Source organism: Camelus ferus, chromosome 30 (assembly GCF_009834535.1).
Source record: "Camelus ferus isolate YT-003-E chromosome 30, BCGSAC_Cfer_1.0, whole genome shotgun sequence".
NCBI lineage: Eukaryota > Metazoa > Chordata > Mammalia > Artiodactyla > Camelidae > Camelus > Camelus ferus.
This window is the reverse complement of record NC_045725.1, coordinates 24,187,398-24,207,820: the sequence shown is the minus strand read 5'-3', so window position 1 is coordinate 24,207,820 and position 20,423 is coordinate 24,187,398. Positions and strand designations below refer to the sequence as shown.

The following is a 20,423-nucleotide window of genomic DNA, read 5'->3' as shown; positions in this document are numbered from 1 at the left end:
ATTGTCTCCCTGGGTTTATCTGAGATCCCAAGCATTTCCCTTCTTCTACAGCACAGCCCAAACTGTCATCTCCATAAATGAGTAAGAAAATCATCTTAACCCAGCTGCTCTACTTGCATAAAAATGTCACCAACATGTTTCTGCCCTCAGATCCACTTGTGGCCCCTGGAGGAACAGAGGGAATAAAATGAATGAAATAGGTACTTTGTTACTTGCCCTACATAAATTGTTCATCACTAGGGTGAGTAGGTGAATAAATGCCTTTTTGCAGAGCCATTGAGACTATCTCAAGGTCATCAGAGATGTAAAAAGTAGGATAAAATGCATTTTGCGTGTTCCCTTGAGAAATCAAGTTTCCCTGCATTGAACTGCCCTCACTGGAGATACAAGTTTTAAGCACATGTGACCCACAGACCCATGCTGTCCTGAGTCTTATGCTCTCATAAATCCCAGTGTTACTGGGCAGATGCAAGATGAATAATTGGTTGGACCATTTGTGCTAGCGATTTAGAGATAGAAGCTTACCTTCTAGGTAAAACGTGCTGCTGTGAATATACTGCAGACCCGAACATGCTTCTCACACGCGAACAACAAAACAAGCACCCAAAACACACAAACACACCAGAGCTAGTGTGGCTGTTGCTCCGGATCGAGATGGTGACTGCCCTTTACCACATGAAGGATGGCGGAAGGGTCTCGTTTGTATGATTTCCAGTGTTCTGTTACTCATAACTCTTCAGATTAGTTGAGATTTTATAAAGGAAGTTTGCTCATCAATTGGACTTTGGTTTTCACACAAAATGGTAACATCCTTTGTGCTCTGTAGAGTTCTACACTCTGTGCTTTTTAGCCACCTAGAATACTCTATAGGCTTTTAAACAATAGTGGCAATTCTGAAGAAAGTTAGTATCTAATTTGGCGAGGCTTGACTTGAGAAATGGCTAGAAACACACCGTGGACCCAAGTCATTTCTAGCTGGAGCTGGTTTGTCTGTCAGGGAGTGCATGAGTTGAAAAGAAAATAGTTTTCCCAGCCACTCAGGAATGGTTAGCAAGGGACCCCTGGGACAAGCCCACGTGGGCCATTCTAACATCTTTCCCACAGAGCAGGTCGGCAGGTGCCCGGCCAGGTCTGAGCTTTAAAACGCAGGACATTTGGGAGGAAAACCCAACGAAGCCACTTTCATTCTGTGGAGTCAGGTGGTTGTGGTTGATGGGTGTTGCCAGCACCAGTCAGGAAACAGAAAATGACTCGGTGAAGCTCACCCAGGAAGGCACTCAATAGTCAAGCATTTGACCTTTTACCACGAAGGAAGGAATCGGTCAAAGAAGAGCCTCCCGCGGGTCCTAATTTTTGTGAAAACAAGTCTCCGGGGAAACAAAGCCCCTGTGACTCTTGGCCTGGGTCTGACAGCTGCCAAGCTTGTTAAAGAAATGACAGTGGCCTCCAGAAAAGAGGCGGGTGGCTTGGTACACAAAAGAATGTGTTCTGCTTTTACATTGTGCATGTGGTCAGCCGTCAATAGAACTATGCTACAAGTCAGAAAACTAGGCCATAGAGGGTCTTTCAGAAAATGTTTAAAATGTGGAATTATTCGGACCCTCATTGTGTCGGCTGGAAAATGGAACAATGGCTTGATCATAACAAATTGTTCAGTAGGAAAAAAATGTAGTAATGGGAATTGCTGGTTAAGTAAATAACAGAGTGAATATGACAAAATTTGTGGTAAAAATAAATGTGAACCCTTAAAAAAGAATCAGAACTGAGTTGAGTTTTGTGGTTTGCTATTACAGTCCTTGTGCCGGCTTTGAAGTGGTGCCTTCCAGTGTATTCCTTGGGCCAAATCCAGTCTGTCCCCTGTTTTTGTAAATAAAGTTTTATTAGAACACAGGCAGGTCCATCCATTTGCGTATGGCTGCTTTCTGCTACAGTGGCAGAGTAGTTGTAACAGATACAGTGTGGACCACAATGCCTGAAGTATTTACTGTCGTCCCTATACAGAATAAGTGTGTTGACTTCATTCTAGAACTTCGCCACTCAAACGGCATTGGTGATTTACTGGTGATTCATTGGTAATTTATTGGCACATTAAGGCGTGAGAAGCACTGGCCTAGGGCATGCCTCACCTGGGGCTCCTGTGATCAAACTCCGTGAAGATGTAAGCACCATTCTGTTTGTGTGCATATGTGTGTCTTTCTGCATCTCTTCCCTCTCAGAGGTAGAGGGGTCTGTATCCTTCATCACTTTCTCAGAATGGTTTGTAACCCCCCCCCCAAATTAAGAGTCATTAGCTAGAAAAGGGAGGGCTTGACTCAGAATTCATGGGCTCATGTCTGAAATGATGATCACGAAGATCTCACTACACCAAGAAAAGTCAGACCCAGCTCGTGCACATCTATTTATTTATTCTTAAATAAGCAGTATAAGATTTGCAGCCCAGCTCAGCTGTGGGATATGACATTTTGTAACTATTATTAATGGATAAGGGACCATTTCATGGATATTGGTTCCTTGAGCCTTAATAGCTATTGTCATATCACATTGTGGTTCCAGAGATATTTATTACGTGTCTCTCCCACCTTGGAAAAATGAAAGCTCTAAGGTCCAAAATTATAGGCCTTTGTAGTGACTTTTTATGGGTCCCCACTAGAAATCACTGCTAGTTAGCCTGACAATGTTATTAAACATCCATCACGTATAGAACCCTGCGGGAATTTCTAAAAGGCAGAAGATGGAATCTAAAATGGGCTGAGGCTGACTTCTGATTGCTTTTCCTATGAATGGCTGTTTCATGTACTCTGTGGGTCTTCCTCACCTCATATCAGGCTCCTACAGTAGGTGGGAGGACCAGAGGATTTATATATCACCTCTAGGTTACCTAGATGGACACATGCTTCTGGGGATGGAAGCTGTGCAGATCAGTAGAGGGAGGAATAACAACGATGATTTTAGAAACTGTGGTGTCTGAGGTAGAGAAATGACAGAAGCTCAGAAGTGCAGGACTAGCTGAGAAGCACTGACCTTGGGACCAAAATATCACTCTCACAAACCCAGAAAGGTACATAGCACTTTGCTTCACCACCTAAACTGTTTTTTTTATTTGTTAGAGATTAATGCAAGGTAAGATGGACTACATTAACAAGAATTTAAACACTTTTTGATGCTGATTTTCGACTGAAGTGTTCTCCTCCAGGAGAAGCAGGTCCCCAGGGTCCTAGGTTCTGGGATCTGGAATGGAGTTGTGTTCAGGGCAAGACTGGCTCTCAGGCTGCCCGGGACCCAGGAACTCTGAAAGTTCACCCACGAAGCCAAGAAATTAGAAGCAAATGGTATATGGCAAGAGGAGAGATCAGGGATAATTCATCAAACCAGACCGGAGTGTGAGGCTTAGGAAGAGGAGGAGGAGCTGTTGAGAGGCAGGACCCCAGTTTGTAGGCTCAGCTCCTTGGGGTTGTGGGTTATGAAAAAAAGACAGACCAGTTCAAGCTGTAGGATCTTAGGAGACTTTACTGATGTTGAGGCTTGTCTGCTTCATGCGGGCAAGACTTTGGACATTCCAGGGGAGCTCAGAGATTACATATATTTCCTAGCTGTGCCCACTGAAGAGGGTCGGGGAGTAGAGAGACCCAATGGCCTTGAGCACACCTGTTATCCAGATCTTGGTTTCTAAATGCTATTCTGCAGCTAAAAGGAATGAGCTCCTTGGAGAAATGACTGATTCTGAGCCTGTGGAAGGGGAAATATAAGATGAGCCTAAAACATATTTTTGTGCCACAAAGTAAGGAACTACTCAAAGAATGTTGCAGGCATGTCAAAAGGACATAGGAGTCAGCCTGAAGAAGCTCTTAATAGCCAAACCTGAGGCATTTTCAGCATCTAAATAAATATAGCAGTAATGGATTATAACTCATCGAGTAATATAAAATCAGTGAGCCCATACTAATATTAATAAAATAAATAAGGAAAAGAGGACATTGTATCTTCAACAGAAGGTCAACCAAGAAATGTAGAATAAAAAGTAGAATTAAAAATCATCATTTAGCAACCATCATCTAATAGTTAATTCAGGCAAGAAATGATAAAGCAGGCAAATATTAACAGGTAAAACCTTGACAAGGAACAAGATTTACATAGCCTCAGGGTATCTCTCCACAAAATACTTATTAAATACAGAAGAGGGAGGGATTAAAGAGTCACTTTACAGTGGAGAAATCTGGGAGACACAAGTGATAAAGTTACTGTAACACAAGCACCTGCCAGGGGAAGGAGGAAATTATAGCTTTGTGTCTGCAATATCTCCCCTCTCCCCACCAAAAGGTGTATAACCCGAATCTATTCATGAGAAAACGTCAGACAAACTCAAATGGAGGGATAGTCTACAAAATAACTTCTGGTCATCTTCCAACTGTGTCAAGGTTGCAAGTCAGGGAGGACTGAGGAACTGTTCCAGATTGAAGAAGAAAAAAGAAACATGATGAGTAAATACAGCATGTGACTCTGGATTCTATCCCTCTGCATTATGAGGACATTCGGTGAAACCTGAACGGGAGGCTGTGGCAGTGTACCAGTGTTAACTTCCTGATTTTAATGGTTACACTGCAGTTACGTAGGAAGTATTTTGAGTATACAGGAATAATGGGAACTCAGGTCTGCAACTTACCATCAGGTGGTTATGGAAGGGGAAAATTTATTTGTTTTTTTCAACAAGGTGGTGTCCAAAGGGTAATCATTATGGTTATTGAAGTTGCTGAAGACAGGTTCCAATAGGGGCAAGAAGGATGAAGGTCCAAATGGGAAATTCTCAATTTAGGATAAAGGAACATCAATCTATAAAAGGCTATAAAAGGGTGAGGGTTTCGCAGGAGGGAGTAAGTGGGAGGCATGGAGTTGAGTCATGAGAACAGGGTGGGTTAAGACTTTGATAGATTTAGATGTAGAAGTGAACGCCAGGACCCGGAGTGGAGCTTTGAACAACAGGTGTGCATCAATCTGTGTTCTGTCCTTTGCTGGACCCTCCGGTGCTATCCTAGTGAGTGGTGGCTCTCCCATCTCTTCCTCACTGTGAACGTTCCTGCTACCTAGGGACGCTCTGTGGCTATCCATAGACGCTTTGGAGCCAAGTCGAGTGGGAGAGGTGGGGGGGAGCAGTGGTTTGTCAGGGACTTCAGAAGGATTACAGCAGTTTATTCTAGAAAGAGAGGTTGGTTTAAGCTCACACTGAGGTACATTTCATTTAATCTCAGTTCTCTGGGATTCATTTCTGTTAACGCTAATGAAAATCCGGCTGGCTCCAAGGACAGGCTGAAATGTGAGGATTTAAGTATTACTCCTCTGCCTTTGGTTATAGGGCTGATCTTCAGCGTCTGTTTTGTGATTGCTGCTCTGGTCCCTTGGACATGCCAAGTAAGTGAAAAGCTAAAAGAGCCTGAAATTGACTGTACAGGATTGTTTGTATTTCATGTTAACTTAATTCACCGAAGATCTGAATGCCTAGCCTGTGTTTACATGCTGTGGTTTACAAAGATAAAGAACATGTATTAGAACACATAGAGAGGAACCAGAGTCTAGGGGGAGAATTTCTCGTGAGTGAACAAATAGTTATAACGCATAAGGAGCTTAGTCGGGGCTGACAAAGGGCTGAGGAATTGGGGAGGGGGGAGCCTCCTACTTTGTGAGAGTTATGGAGAGAAGTCTTCGTGTCAGGAGGAACAGTGTATGCCTTTCTTCAAAGAAAGCACAGAGGTGAGAGGAGCCATAAGTTAGAGCGTGTCCTGGAGCTTGGGGGAGGGCGCATTGGAGGATGGGGTCTGTGTGATTATGGGGGCCCTATCAAAGGACCTGTGTGCCACCTCCCTGGAGTCTGGAGGGAAGAGTGCATTTGGGCAGTGTGAGCCAGGAGCTGCACTAGACCCTTTGCCTGACGAAGTGGAGAATTAATCAAGGAAAGCACAGAGACAGCGTATGAGTTTGTTCAGGCTGTCATGACAAAGAAGCACTGACTGGGTGGCTTGAACAATAGAAATTTATTTTCTTACAATTCTGGGGGCTTGAAGTCTGAGATCAAGGTGTCCACAGGGTTGGTTTCTTCTGAGGGTTCTCTCCTTGGCTTGTAGTCGGCCATCTTTCCCCTGCGTCTTCACATGGTCTTCACAACGCCTGTTTGTGCCCCGATTCCCCCCACCCCCAACTTTTTTTAAATTAAAATATACTCAGTTTACAATGTTGGGTCAATTTCCCCTTCTTAATGAAGACACAGTCCTAATGGATTAGGGCCACCCTCATGGCCTCGTTTTACCTTAATCACCTCTTTAAAGGCCCTGTCTCCAAGCATAGCCACACTCTAAGGTACTGAGGGTTAGGGCTTCAACGTTTAAATCTTGTGGGGGACACAGTCCAGCCTATGGCAGTCAAGAAGTTTTATTTTTGTAGATCCTCATGGAAGTTTTCAAAGGGCAATTGGCAGCTTTTCTAGAAGTGAGAGAGGCTTGCTTTAGCTGTGCTGAGGCTTCCTCTCACCCGTAGTCTTAGCAATAGAAGAACTAACTGAACAAGTGGAATGGAGGTGAGTTTTAATATTTCACCAGTCACCCCAGCATCATGACGCTTCACCCCAGGATACTTCCAGCAGGTATCTCCTGAGAACAAGGGCATTCTCCTGCAAAATCACAACATCACACATTAATTCAGTAATGTCATCTAAGATACAGTCCATATTCAGAAATGTCCTTAATCACCATCCAGTTTTCCCCCAACCTCAATCCTGGGTTGCATCACGGTTCATGCATCGTATTTAGGTACCATGTCTCCTCAGTCCTTAGAATCTAGAACAGCCTCCTTAGTTTTGTTATCCTTTCCACGGCATTGATAGTTTTGAGGCGCCCATACCAGCCCTACATGTCTTGTTCCCTCATGATTAAATTCAAGATGAGCGCTTTGGCACAGTACCTCATTAGCGATATTATACTGCATCACCGCAGAAGGAACATGGCACCAGTCTGCTCCATTATTGGCGCGGAGGGGTTGCTAAATTGGATCTTTGGTTAAGGTGATAGCTGCCAGATCTCCCCGTTGTAAGGATGACTTTCCTCTTTACCATTTAATAAGCATAGTTTGAGGAAAGTAAATATTCTCTCTCTTAGCAAACTTTCACCCAGTGATTTTTAACACCTATTGATGATCTTTGCCTGAATCAGTCACTACATTGGAGATGGAAAAATGGTGGTTTTAAAATTTAATAACTGGCTTTTCATCTATAAGTTAGCATTCATCAATTCAAGAGGAATCCCCTCCCCCACTCCTCTCTTTTTTTTCTCTTTTTCTGTATTGTTTTTCCCTTTGAATATCACTATGGAGTCACAGATCCTTTTTGAATTCAATGTCTTATAAAATATTACCTGTCTTAGTCATCTTGGGCTGCCATAATAACTTATATAGACTGGGGGGCTTAAACAACAAACAAACAATTATTTCTTACAGTTCTAGAGGCAGGGAAGTTCAAGGTCAAGGTCTGGGCAGGTTCAGTTCCTAGTGAGAGCTCTCTTCCTGGTATAGTGATGTCAGCTTTCTCACTGTGTCCTCACTTGGTGAAGAGAGGGCTCTGGTCTCTTCTTATAAGGGACTGATCCCTTCCTGAGGGCTCCACCCTTACGACCTCATCTAAACCTAATTACTCCCAAAGTCCCCACCTCCAAACACCATCACATTGGGGATTTGAGGTTCGATTTTGGGGGGACACACCACATTCAGACGGTCATTCTTTTCCATGTTCAAATGTTGCCAAGTGTGGTCAGTGCAGTCTGAGCACCTTCAAGCTGACTCCCGTGGCCTTTGACATGTCCCGATCACTATTACTTGATGGCACTGTAGGATGAACTAGGCTCACTCTGTATTTTCCCTGCCCTAGACCTTGGATCAGCCATTTCCCAAGGATTTCCGGTTCTTTTCAGTGAAAAATAGTACGTAGAAACCAAGATCTAGGAACAAAACATGCTCATTGTTACTGGACTGTCATTGTGTCTAGACTTTTTCAGTGGACAAAACTTAGAAATACACATCTATTATTTTCCATCATGATTGTATTCTGATGTTTCCAGTTTAAATTCAACACAACTGTGTTCCTTCTCAGCTTCCCTCATTTCAGTATTTTTGTGTCTCCCTTTATCCACAGTGAGAAAACCTTGTTTCCTAACAACATCAATATAATTGCTTATTTGCTCTAGCATGTAGTATATACAAAATAGTTTCAGAATTACTACTACATTGGCACCAGTACCACCAACAAACCAACTAAGTGAGTTTCAAGATTGCTTGGCAGTGATCGTTATTATTCTTAAAGAATATATCCCACTAAGAATGTGCAGAGTGTTCTTGTTCAAAAGTTATGTAAATATAATTATGTTGTCCATCTGAGTTCAGTTCACTTGTTTCTGTTTATATTTAATTTCAGGGCTTGATTTTTTTTTTCCAGCTTCTTTAAAAAATATATTTTTATTGAAGTACAGTGAGTTTATAATGTTGTATCGATTTCTAGTATATCCATCTTTTTGATTTAATTATTTTCTGGGATATGTGAAATGTTTCCATGACTCAAAAGTCACAACTGTATAAAAGACAGAGAGGCTGAACTCCCATGTCCTCTCTCTCTGTCCCCACCCATCCACTTACTGGCGACCATTTACATTAATTGGTTTATTCTTCTGTGTATATTTTTGTAGAAATAAGCAAATATGTATTCTTACTCTCCTTCTTAATCTTTAACCTTGCTTTTTTTGCACTTAACAATATAAGCTGGCTGTCATTCCAAAGCAGTTCATAGCCATCTTCTCACTCTTTTGTCTGACCACATGCTACTCCATTGGGTAGATAATCATCAGTTAGTTTCTATGAATGGATATTTAGATTATTTTTTCTCCAGCATATTGCTATTGCAAATAATGGTGAAATGAATTAATTACCTTGTGAATGTTATTTTTTATTTATGGAAATGTATTTTGAGAGTGAATACTTAGAAGTGGAATTACTGTGTTGAAGATAAAGTCATATGTAGCTTTATTAGACTAATGACGCATTCCTTTCCTACTGTTTTGTTCTCCCAAGAGCAGTGTTTGAGAGTGTTTTGGGGTAGACTGTTAGAGCCCTTTTTAGTTAGAATAAGGAATTATCAGTGGCCTTCAACCCTCAGTTGACATCACAATCACCCAAGGAGCTTTTTGTAGATATTTACATTGGAACCACACCCCCAAGACACAGATTTATTCAGTCTTCAGTGGACATTATGAGGCATAGATTCTAATTATTTTGTTGAAGTACCAGTTTAACATCTGTGCTTAGTTACCAACATAGTAACTCTTTCCTTTAACAAACTTACTGTTCTGGGAAGAGGTAAATGAAAGCATACTGTTAATGCATGAATCTAATCATGCTCATGATTTCTGAATTGCCTACACATACTGGTGACCATGTAGCCTTAATTTTTCAAAAATGGCCTGATTTCAATTAGTTTTCATTTATTCTACAAGCATTTACTAAGCACTTACCGGCCAGCTGAGGGGGTATTCATTCTGGTCGGGGGTCATAGCGGTGCAGGTAAACAGGGGGCCTTTGAATCCCTCAGTTGGCCAAATACAGGGTGTGTGTAGGTTCTTGCCCTTAAGGAACTCACTTTCCAATGGGGGAGACACATGTAAATAGAATACGATTATTATAGAAAGGGGTCCACAGAGAACATAGGAGTGGCATCTAACCCAGCTAGAGGGGTGAGGGAAGGCTTCTTGGAACTGGTGATGGGCATTTGGGCTGAATTTTTCCATGCTAAAAAGGGAAGGACAGCATCTCAAGCTAAAAGAATGATGTGTGTGCAAAGGCTTAGCGGTGAGAGAGGCACGTTGCTTTTAGAGAAGTGCAAGTGCCTCAGAGTGGCTGGAGTGTGGGCTTCACGCCAGGGCATGACAAAGAGAAGATTGGATAAGTAACCACAGGCCACATCATTTGCTCCAGAGCCTGGTGCATAGGGGATGTTAAATAAATCATTGGATGGTTGATCGCACGAATGATGACTTGCTGGTTTGTGGAATGGAGCAGTTTTGCATTAGCGTTTAAACACACTCAAAATAAAAGGAGTTGGTGTCCCCAGTGTATTTGAGATTTTATCCTGTGGCTAAAACTGATTTTTTTTTTCAGTGCAAATGGCAATCAGATTATGAAAGTAGCCATAAATGGGAAGAGTCACCTGGATGATGTATCGCCCCGTTCTGGATTGATGCACAGAAAAAAAAAAATCTCTTCAAATTGTTTTCACAATGTTCCTGTCTCTTTATCTGCTTATTATAATCCAGCTTCAGGGATAGAAGGCATTTTAAAAATGCATAGTCCTTTTGCCCCTGAGAGCCCTCGGAATGTTTCCATCAGCTAAAGAAAAACAATCAGACTAGACTAACAGGCAGCACTCGTGTTCAGTGATGTTAGCTGCAGAATCACTTCCTCAGGAAATCATGTTGTGAGTCTGATTCTGTGGTCTCATTGGTATTCCATTAGACTGGAAGACAGAGGAATTGTGGGAATTAAAGCGATCATTTGAAGGACATGGGTTCAGGTGGGGAGCTGAAATTAAATTTGCAGTTGTAGCAATGGGTCACTGTGAATCACCTTAGATTTAAGTTTCTTTAAGGCTTTGCTACCTCTTCTCTCCTTTTAACATAGGTTAAATTCGACCTTGTTTTAAGTTACTCAATATCTTGAGAGCATTAGAGAATTATTTTCTGAAATAGACTGGCTGTCTCAATAAACCAGTGTAATCTGATTCCCATGACCTACATCAGCTAATGGTTGGTGAGACATCTATTTTCTTTTAAATCTGTATTTTTTGGTCTTACTCCTATTATTATTATGTCTCTATGAAAAGTGTCATAATATGCATAAAGGAAGGAAACAGCTATTTTCTCTGTTGGTAAAATTCATTGAGTTTAGTAGAAACAGAAGTGGGAACAGAAGGAAGCTTGCTGCCATTGTAAAAGCTGGCATAGAGATTTGAAATATGCTTTACTATTTCTTCTGCTTTGAAAAAAAATCTTGAATTAAGCAGATACAGATTAACTGTGTTGTCATAGGTACTTCTCAAATAAGAGCAGACTGACAGAAGCTCAGCCATGTCAGGCATAGCAAATTACCTTGATGATTGAAAACACATGCTTGATATCAGGCAGGACCCAATACAGGTGGGCCCCATATAGGAGTGGTTTCCAAAATCCTATCAGTTTCGTTTGATGGCCTGAAAGACTCTATTTTAATTTATTTTCTACTTACGAAGTGAATGATTGTTAAATCAGTTTTAAAATTCAAAGACAGAATTTGGGTAAATGAAAAAATATTAACTTCCTGTGTTTAGATACATTTTATGACTATTCTAAGAAAGGTAAGTTATTGAGAATTTTTTTCACAAATGAAGTGAAAGCTGAAACTCAGTAAATTATTGGTAGATTAAACAGACTTAAGATGACAGAGTAGTACATGGTCATTTGGGAAATATATTTGCCTTATTCAATTGGATAGCGGTTTTTACCAAGTAAGACTTGTCAATTACTTTATTTAACTGAACTTTTAGCTTAGGAAATGAAATATTCTGTAGGAGAAACATAGATATTTTTATGTTTTAAGTTATTTTAGTTAGGTGGTATATATATGTGTGTGTGTATGTATTTATTTACACACACATGTACTTAGAACAAAAAATTAAATATCCACATATTGTGAATAACAAAACAGACTTTCCTATTTATTCAAAACCAAAATACTTTAGAATGACATTATCCCAACCAAAAAGATATCAAAAGGATATTGAAAACGTATTGGTAGAAATTACTATTAAGTTTTGGTCATTACTGATTAATTCAGATGTTAACTGACTCTCAATTGTTTAAAAATATGACCTAAATATATTACTTTCCCTAAAATTGAATATATATTGTTGTGATGAAGAAAAATCGCAATACTTCGATAACAAAATCAGTGTAAGAATTGTCTGTTTCAAAAAAAAAAACGAATTGGATCTTAGGTGGCCCATATATATAAATATACTAATAGGTCATGACACATGTGTGTCTCCACACATCCATGCTATATTTAGGATATGTATGTATATTCTAAAAAGGTTACATAATTCAAAAAATGTTTTGGAAGCAAAATATGTTTCTTATTTGATGATGAGACCTTTAAGCTTTAACATTTATCAGGAAAACTTTTTTTTTACAGAAGTCATTTACATGTAAATAAAGTCATTTACATTAAAATAAAATGAATCACTGTATTTTATCTGACATAGAGATTGTCTTTTTACAGTGTTTTTTGCTTTGAGGGTACTTGGTGAGAGTAGGGGGTGATCATTAGTCCTAAGTTTTTCCTTTCAGCCAGCTTACTTTGGGCATGGTCTTGGATGTAGAGATTTGGATAATACATAACCTCACATTTCAGTTTGGGGCTCCTTGGAAAGTTGAGTATTTTTGTTGAGAGTAAGTGAGAGTCAGGTGTGCACTTTAACACGGGTGTTATTTAACAAAGGAGTGCCCACCGTGTACCAAGTACTGTGCTCAGCGAGCTTCATTAATCTGTAAAGCTGTGTCTGTTTACAGAGGAGGAAGGAACGCGAATGAATAAGTAACAAAGGGAGAGATGGTGAATCTAGCATTTCCCTGTGTTGATTCTATAATCACAGCCTGGTGTTGAGTGAGGAAGGAATTTACAAGGCAAGAAATGGCTGTGGGCCTTGAGACAGTCCTTATTTGACAATGTGGTCACCTAATAATCGTTGTAGCCTGGCCCCACAGAACCCTTTACAAGTATTGTATTGTAGCTTTTCACAGGTGAGAAGAATGTGAACAGTTAAGGCTTAAGCTCTATAAACAAACATTTGTGATTCATAGACTCTTCCCCTGCCTCCATTTCTTCCAGAGGGCCTATTAATGAAAATACCTATTTCTTTGTTGTCTAATAATTGACTTGGTGAACTATAAGTTCATATAAATAAAAGTATATTGTAAAGCTAGCTTCCCAATTGTTGTCTAAGTTTCCCATAGAAGTCAGGACTTCCGTAATTAGAACATTTCAGGATGCAGCGTGTACTGGCCATCTCTAACCTTCAGACCCCTCGCTGCATTTCATCAGGGCCACGCTCCTCCAAAATGCTACCTCCATCCAGTGATCTGGACCAGTAACTGGGGTCTTTCCTTCCTTCATCCCTCACTCTCCCCCCTCTCTCTTTACTTCCATCTGACCTCCAAGACCTCTACATTTTCTCTTCTCTTTTCCTCCATCCCCATGGCCTTCATTCCAGTCTTGCCTACCTCTCCCTTTCAGCTGGAGCTGTGCCAATTCATTCCCCCTCTGTTGCCAGGGGAGTTTAAAAAGGTAACACACGAGGGAATATTACTGAGGCATAAAAAGGGATAAATTCTGACACATGCTTCAACATAGATGGACCTTGGCAATGTGTTTAGTGAAATAGGTCAGACCCAAAAGGACAAGTATTATATGATTCCACTTACATGAGTTACCTAGAATATGCAGTTCATTGAAGAAAAAACGCAGAACAGAGGCTACCAGGGGCTCGGGGGAGGGGAAGGTGGCGGGGGTGGCTTTCATGGCTGTAGAGTTTCTGTTTGGGATGCTGAAAAAGTTCTGGAAATAGCAGTGATGGTTACATGACATTATGAATGTCCTTAGGGGTGAGTATAGCTCAGTGGGAGAGAGCACACTTAGCATTCACGAGGTCCTGGGTTCACTCCCCAGTACCTCCACACACACACACACACAAAAGCATCGTGAATGTACTTAATGCCACTGAATTATGCACTTTCAAATGGTTAAAAATAATGGTGATAAGGCAGTTATGACTGGGATACTTCTCTCCTATGAAGTCCTCTCAAGTCCTATCACCTACGGAATGAAATCCAGGCTCTGAGTAATAGGAAGGGCGGGGCCTTGGAATCCCACCTCTTCCTCCAAATGACAACTGCCGCTTCTGCCCACTCTGGGGGCCTCGGCCTGCCTCAACGCCCCTCGCCGGGGATTGGAAGGAGGAGGGGATGGGCCCTGCTTTGCCTTGCATTCTTCCCCTCCCCATCCTTCCCGGACTTCCTCCTCCTCTCCTTCCCTCTCCATCTCCCACACCTGTTCACTCTCCTCAGGGGGCTGCTCTCTGCTCCTGCTGCCACCTAGTGACCTGGCCTTTCCCAGCCTGCGGGGACAGCTGCTCTGATCATTAGGACGAGGGGAAGGAGGAGGAAGTGCCTTTGGGCTTTGGGGCCCAGCTGTTTCCTCCAGTCTTGCTTTAGAACAGTGTGGCCGCCGAGGTCATGTTTTAACCCCAGCAGTTTCGTCATCTGCTTCTCCACTGAGCTCAGAGGAGGGAAGGACTGTGCTGTGCTTAATTGGTTGATGAGTTCATACTGCTCCAACCCCACCGCCTGGTGTGGCGGGCCAGCCCTTTTTCCTGCCTCGAGGACAGCGAGAGTACCTAAGAGGCAGACGGATCCGGGTGTTCATGTATTTCAGTCTGAGCAGCTGACGAGGTAGGTCCTGTAATGTATTATTGCCTTTTACAGCGATACTTGAGTTGCTTGCTGGAAGCCCCAGGCTCTGGCCCTTGTTGCTTTTTGCATATGCTGTGTCCTCATCCTTGGAGTTAAAATGCCACCTTTTCCAGAAAAATCTTTCCTTGCTGTCTGTCCAGACAGACACAGGTGCTCTTTCTTCCGTTTCTACCTGTTTCCCGCACCTGCCTGCCCCTTAATCCCAGATCGCACTGTGCTGCAGTTAAGAGGACGGTTATCGTTGGCCTCATCTTTTTTTCTCTTCAGATTCCCCCAAACCTAGAATAGTGCCACATACTCAGTACCTCTTTGCATGAATGCCTTTGTAGGAGTATTTGTTACTCTGGAGTTTTCTCTGTGAAACTTTTCCAAAAATCATGATCCTAGGACATCTGAAAGTACCCTCAGAATACTGCCACTCTCCCCTAAATCAGAACCCATAGGTAGGGTTTTTAAATACACAAATTCAAAGGTAGAAAGCAGAGCAGTGGCTGCGGGGGGAAGGAGGGCAGGAGTAGGGGTAGGAAGGATGGATTGGATGAGGTACAAAGGGACCTTTGGGTGATGGAGGTAGCTTGATTGACATAGTGGTTACACAGCTGCACACATTGGTCAAAACTCATTGAACTGTATACTTAAAATCTGTCCATTTTATTATTGATCAATTTTACTTCAAAGTTGACTTAAAAGTCAATATGAGAAAGCAAGAGGAAAAGCCTTTTGGATTCACTGATTAGGAAAGATGAATGAATGATTGATGGCATTTGGTTGCAGCCCTGTTCAGTATCTGACTTGGCTGTGGGCTGGGGGTTGTATTTATTTTTCTTTTCTTCTTACCTTGCCTAAATGGAAAATCAACCCTCATTGAGTTACTACAGCTGGAAGTAAGAAAAAGCAGAAGTAATGAGCAGACTGACAGTGACTCCCCATGGCGCTTAATTTTAGTACCAATGCCTGTAGGAATTCTTTGCAACCTCAGTTTGAGGCTTAACTCATACGATGAATCATCGATATGGAGGGTAGGTAGGGAGATCGAAGCAATAAACACTCTGCCTAGAGAAAATAATCTAATGAATGGATTTTGAATAGACTTATTTAAAGAAATATCCATAAACCACCCCCCTAGGTTTTTAATGTGCCATTCTTTTTTCAAATTAATATAGAATGTTTTCCAGGTAACTTGAAGAACTCTTAAGAAATACATACTGAAAAAAATTTTTTAATGTGTGAAAGCAGATGAGTCTTAACAATTAGGTATTTTTTTTTTAATTGAGGTAAGACTTTACGTTCCTGTATCTCCATCCAGTCTTAAGATGCCTCAGATTAACGGCGCTCTCATCATAAGTCATACGTGTTCTGTGGCACTTGGAAGGAATGCTCCGTTGTGTTTGGGAAATGTACCCAATGTCCCTTCTTGGGAAATGGGAACCATCAGAAGGTGCTTCTGTATAGGGCTGAGATTAACCTGGCCAAATCTAAATTTGTTCGGCTACTGTGTGATTATGCAGAGGAACCAAGAACTGCATCCAAAGTTCAGACTGCCAGGAGGCACTATCATGATGTCTTTGTGAAGTTCCATCAAGGGCAGCCTTTAATCTGGAGCTGTCACAATGATTTCCAGAATCATTGCTTATTTGTTGAAGTGGTGGTTCCATATTTTCAAGTGTGAAGCAAGTTTGGAGTGCTATCTGTGTTTCCACTAATGGTCTTAAGTACTTGCTGTTGGTGGGCAGGCTCATGTTAGCCGTTGTTAATGTTCTATGCTCAACTCTCCTCCTGTTGTCTGGGAACAGTTTAAAGAGACATTGCGGCTGTAAAGCTGATAATCTTTTATCATCTTCCCCAAGGAATTATGAAAATATTTTGCATTCTGGGGCTTGACAGAAAACTCAGGTAAGTCACTCATGTTAGAGCAGTAAGTTGACTTGAGGGTAGGTATCCCCGGAGTAAATTACTGAATTTAGGGAATTACGGGCAGGGCTGATGAGAAGCGATGTAGATCTGAGGTCAGCAAACGATGTCCTATTGGCCAAATCCAGCTGTGGTCTGTTTCCATAAAGGCAGTTTTAACAGAACGTACCCTCTTCTGCTCTTTGACGTACAGTCTGACTGCTTTCACACTTTGGTGGCAGAGTTCAGTATTTGCAAAAGGGCCTGCGTGACCAGAAAAGCCTAAAAGACTTATCATCTGCTTCTTTCCAGAAAAAGGTTGTGGGTCCCTGAAGTAATAATGGGAAAACATTAAAAAACAAATTGTCTTAAAGTTTCAGTTTGTGCTGGAATTTGTCATTCCGTAAGAAATACGGGACTGCACATGTGTGGATCATATGATGAAAATACAAATATTTACATAGGAAGCGTATCCAGGGCCTCCAGGGGTTCTCTGTCCCGCATATGAGGAGCAGGGGCCACGGGGGCCCTCGGCGGAGAGACGCCTCTGCTTTCCAGGGCGCTTGCCCATTCGGACAGCCTCTCAGTCCTTAACACCTCACAGCTCCTGCCCTCAAACCCTTCCCCCCAGCAGTGACTCAGTGTGCTTCCCTGGCCTTGGGCTGTCTTTAGATTCTGCCTTGTGATACCGCCAGCATCTCTTGAGACTTGTGAGCCCAGAGCCACCTTGCTGTCTGGGATGATACTGGCGTGGGTCAGATGTGATGCTTAATCAAATAAAGGAAAATTCCCTCTGACTCTTCTTGCTCTGCAGTATCTCTGGAGTGGAAATAACAGTGGGCCAGCTTAGGCTCCCTGGGTTCCAATACCCATTCTGGCTCTAACAGCCAATGGTGGAGCTTTGGTTAGTGGTTCCGTCTAAGCCCTATGCATGATCAATTGAATTCATACGATCACTTGAAGAAGAGTCTCCCTCTCAGTGCTTTGTCTGCCCTTCCCCTTGCCTGAGGTTCTCTTTCCACAGAGCATGTTGCACAGTCAGGCTCCTTAAGGACAGACTCTTGCTGCCATGGTGACCCCAATGCCTTGAGTAATGCTTGGTACATGGTGGCTTCCCAGTATATACTTGTTTACCTCCCATCATGTATTTTGCCTTGGTAGATGTCCAACCATTGGGAAGACTCAGGATTTTTGTTTGTTTTCCATTCTTTGACTTTACTTATGTGCCTGACTTGTCAGTTCTACTCAGAATTCTAGGAGTTGGGGTAATTGATCTTTTCCCCTTCACTCTGCCTATCTATTTAATGGCATCTTTTATCACTCCCTCCCTCCAGGGAGCCTGAGGATCCCCTGACAGTCCTTTATATCTCTTCTCTACCTTTATGACCATCTGCAACTTTGTTCTTTGCCGTCATTGGGTGATCAGAGCAAGTGAAGGTGAAGTTGTGTGTCTGATTGATGCCAGCATTAACCTTGGCCTCTGTATGAGCCAGACGGCCATTCAGGTTTCTCCTCAAGGGACCATTGGGGCCACCTTCACCTAGTAGCAAGTTCAGATAATAGGGATATCTTGCTTGGGCTGATAAGTTTATTGATTAGACATAAAATAGTTATTCCTTTGATTGCTGCTACAAATCAAAGTTGTGGCTATTTCTTTTAGGGTGTTAGCTCCCTTTAGGCTCATTCATTAAACCCAAGACATAAAGGAAGAAACTTTTAACGTAAGTTGCTACCCATTTATTTTAGATGTCTACTGTCTCACGTAAACATGCATTTTTATGAGATCATTGACGGTTAATAGGTATAAATAATCTGTCAGGTGTAATAAGCATAGAACAAACAGCCTGACAGCTCTGTCATGTTGTTGGAAACCCAGGCATGTGATTAGCAGTTACTTAGGTCATAGAACTTTTTTACTAGAAGGGACTCTAAGGGATTGTCTAGTCCAGTGTCCTTATTATAGGTGCACTGCAGCTCACGGAGAGCTGGTTTGCTTAAGGTAACCCATCTCCTTAGGGACAGAATTAAAGCTAAAATCTTTATCTCCTGATTCCTAATAGTAATTATTGTCTGATAAATATTAAACAAACCAACAAAAACCAGTGGTTATTATCACTCATGGCAATACTGAAATTTGGCTTTAATTCCTGAAAATGTCTTGACTCCAGTGCACCTTGATTTGAACTATTCATCACCAAGCCATGGATGAGTCAAATTCATTCATCTTTTCTCTACCTCAACTTAAATGAAGTGCTCCTGTGTAAACACATCTTTGGCAACTACGGTTCAGTTTCAGCTACCTGGTTAGTTGCATTTTTGCAGTGAAAGAGTTGGCACTTACAGAGGTACGGCACCTACGCCGTGGCCAGGTCCATTGGGCTCGCAGTTACCCCATTGGTCAGTGCGGGCAGGGCGAGTCCTTTGGGTGTGTGGCAAGTCTGCTGCTCTATGCCCATTTAACCTCTGACCGCTCAGTCCCACCCACTGGTCCCTGCTACCAGGATCAGTCTGCCTCCAGCACCATCACATCCTCTGCCCCATCCCCCTTGGTCACCCAAGACTTTTAAGTAACCGTTTTCACTTTCCAGATTCTTTATATCATCAAATAAAGCAAACCGCAATGCTCAGAGGAGAAAAGAGGGCAACTGTTAAGGTTTGGGCCAATAGAAATCTCATTTGAGATTTGTATGTCTTGGAACACTGCCTCCTCCATGAAAACAGACAGTTGTTTACACCAGTTGGACTTTACACTTATCAGGCGACTGCGTCCTGGAAGGGTTGCTGTCTGCAACCAGAGCACCAGGTCAGCCACACATCTGTCACCACCAAGCCATCCCCCATTCTTGCTGTTAATCGGAGTGTCTGCCAAGATCCAATATAGCAGAGTGATCTTGCCAGCTGAAATGCCAAATTAAATGGAATTGTAATTATTTAATCTCATTTCAAATGTTTACATTTTCTTGAAAAATTCAGTAAATGACCTATATCAGGAAGGCATGCTATTTCAAGAGAGTAAGAAAAGCAGTATCATGACTCGTTTCGTCTCAGACTTCGAGATTTTTCACAACACAGCTGTTGAATTTAAAGGTCTTCGTCTAGACCATCAAATGGAATGAAGCAAGGTCAGGCGGAATGTAGTCGATATCAGTTCATATCACAGTTCTGGGGAGACGCTTCCTTGTTCATGTCATGGTTGCAAATCTGAATCAGAACGTATGAGAAGTCTTAAGAGTATAAACAGAGTAAAACTACCTGGATTACAGTTGGCCCTTCATATTCCCAGGTTTTGCATCTGAAGATCCAGAGGACCAGCTGTACTAGGCCATTTTAAATAGGGGCTTGAGCATGCTTAGATTTTGGTGTTTGAGAGGGGGTCCTGGAACCGGTCCCCTGGGGATACTGAGGGACAACTGTCTATATTTCATCAGGTTTTTTTTCTTTTAATCTTCATATGCCTGGACTTCTAAAAGCAACTGGGAGTATAAAAATTCAGTGTTGGAGACCTTTGCTCTTTTCTTTTTTAACCACCCACTAAATTCGTGGGAGCACTTTACCACACCCAGCCTTTAATAAAGGTGCTTAAAATTACATAGGTTTTTTTAAAAAGAAAAAGAAAGTTTATTTTGTGAAACTATGTGATTGTTGTAAAGCACCAAATTGTCCACTGCCCCCAAACAGTAACAACAATATACACACCCCTCTGGTTCTTGGCATTTCCCCCTCAAACCACACCTCCCTCCATTTTTACAGATCTCAGTTTTTAAAATTATTTTAGAACCAGGGTATGCAGTGCTGTCGAGTTCAATGGTGATTCCAGGCCTTTTATGTGTATGTTTTTCTGTTGACATTATTTATGAAACTACAGTTTTATGAAGATGTGTTTGAACAAAAGTTCTGTTTTGTGAGCCATAGTGTGAGACTGCCCTCCCTTAGCTGCTGTTCCCCTTTGTG

The 20,423-nt window shown here is 41.9% G+C and overlaps 1 protein-coding gene across 8 annotated transcripts in view; it reads left to right on the top strand.

Moving 5' to 3' along the window:
• Nucleotides 1-20,423, top strand: part of RNF152 (ring finger protein 152) — a 72,662-nt gene that overhangs the window by 38,280 nt on the left and 13,959 nt on the right. Inside the window, exon 1 of one of the 8 annotated variants that reach the window (XM_032470516.1) lies at nucleotides 5,380-5,403. The exons of 6 other annotated variants lie outside the window; for them this stretch is intronic. The gene's annotated coding sequence lies outside the window, so the exon portion shown is untranslated. Of the gene's footprint in view, nucleotides 1-5,379; nucleotides 5,404-14,432; nucleotides 14,562-20,423 lie in introns of those variants that run through there. One more of the 8 variants, XM_032470515.1, reaches the window with a different exon arrangement.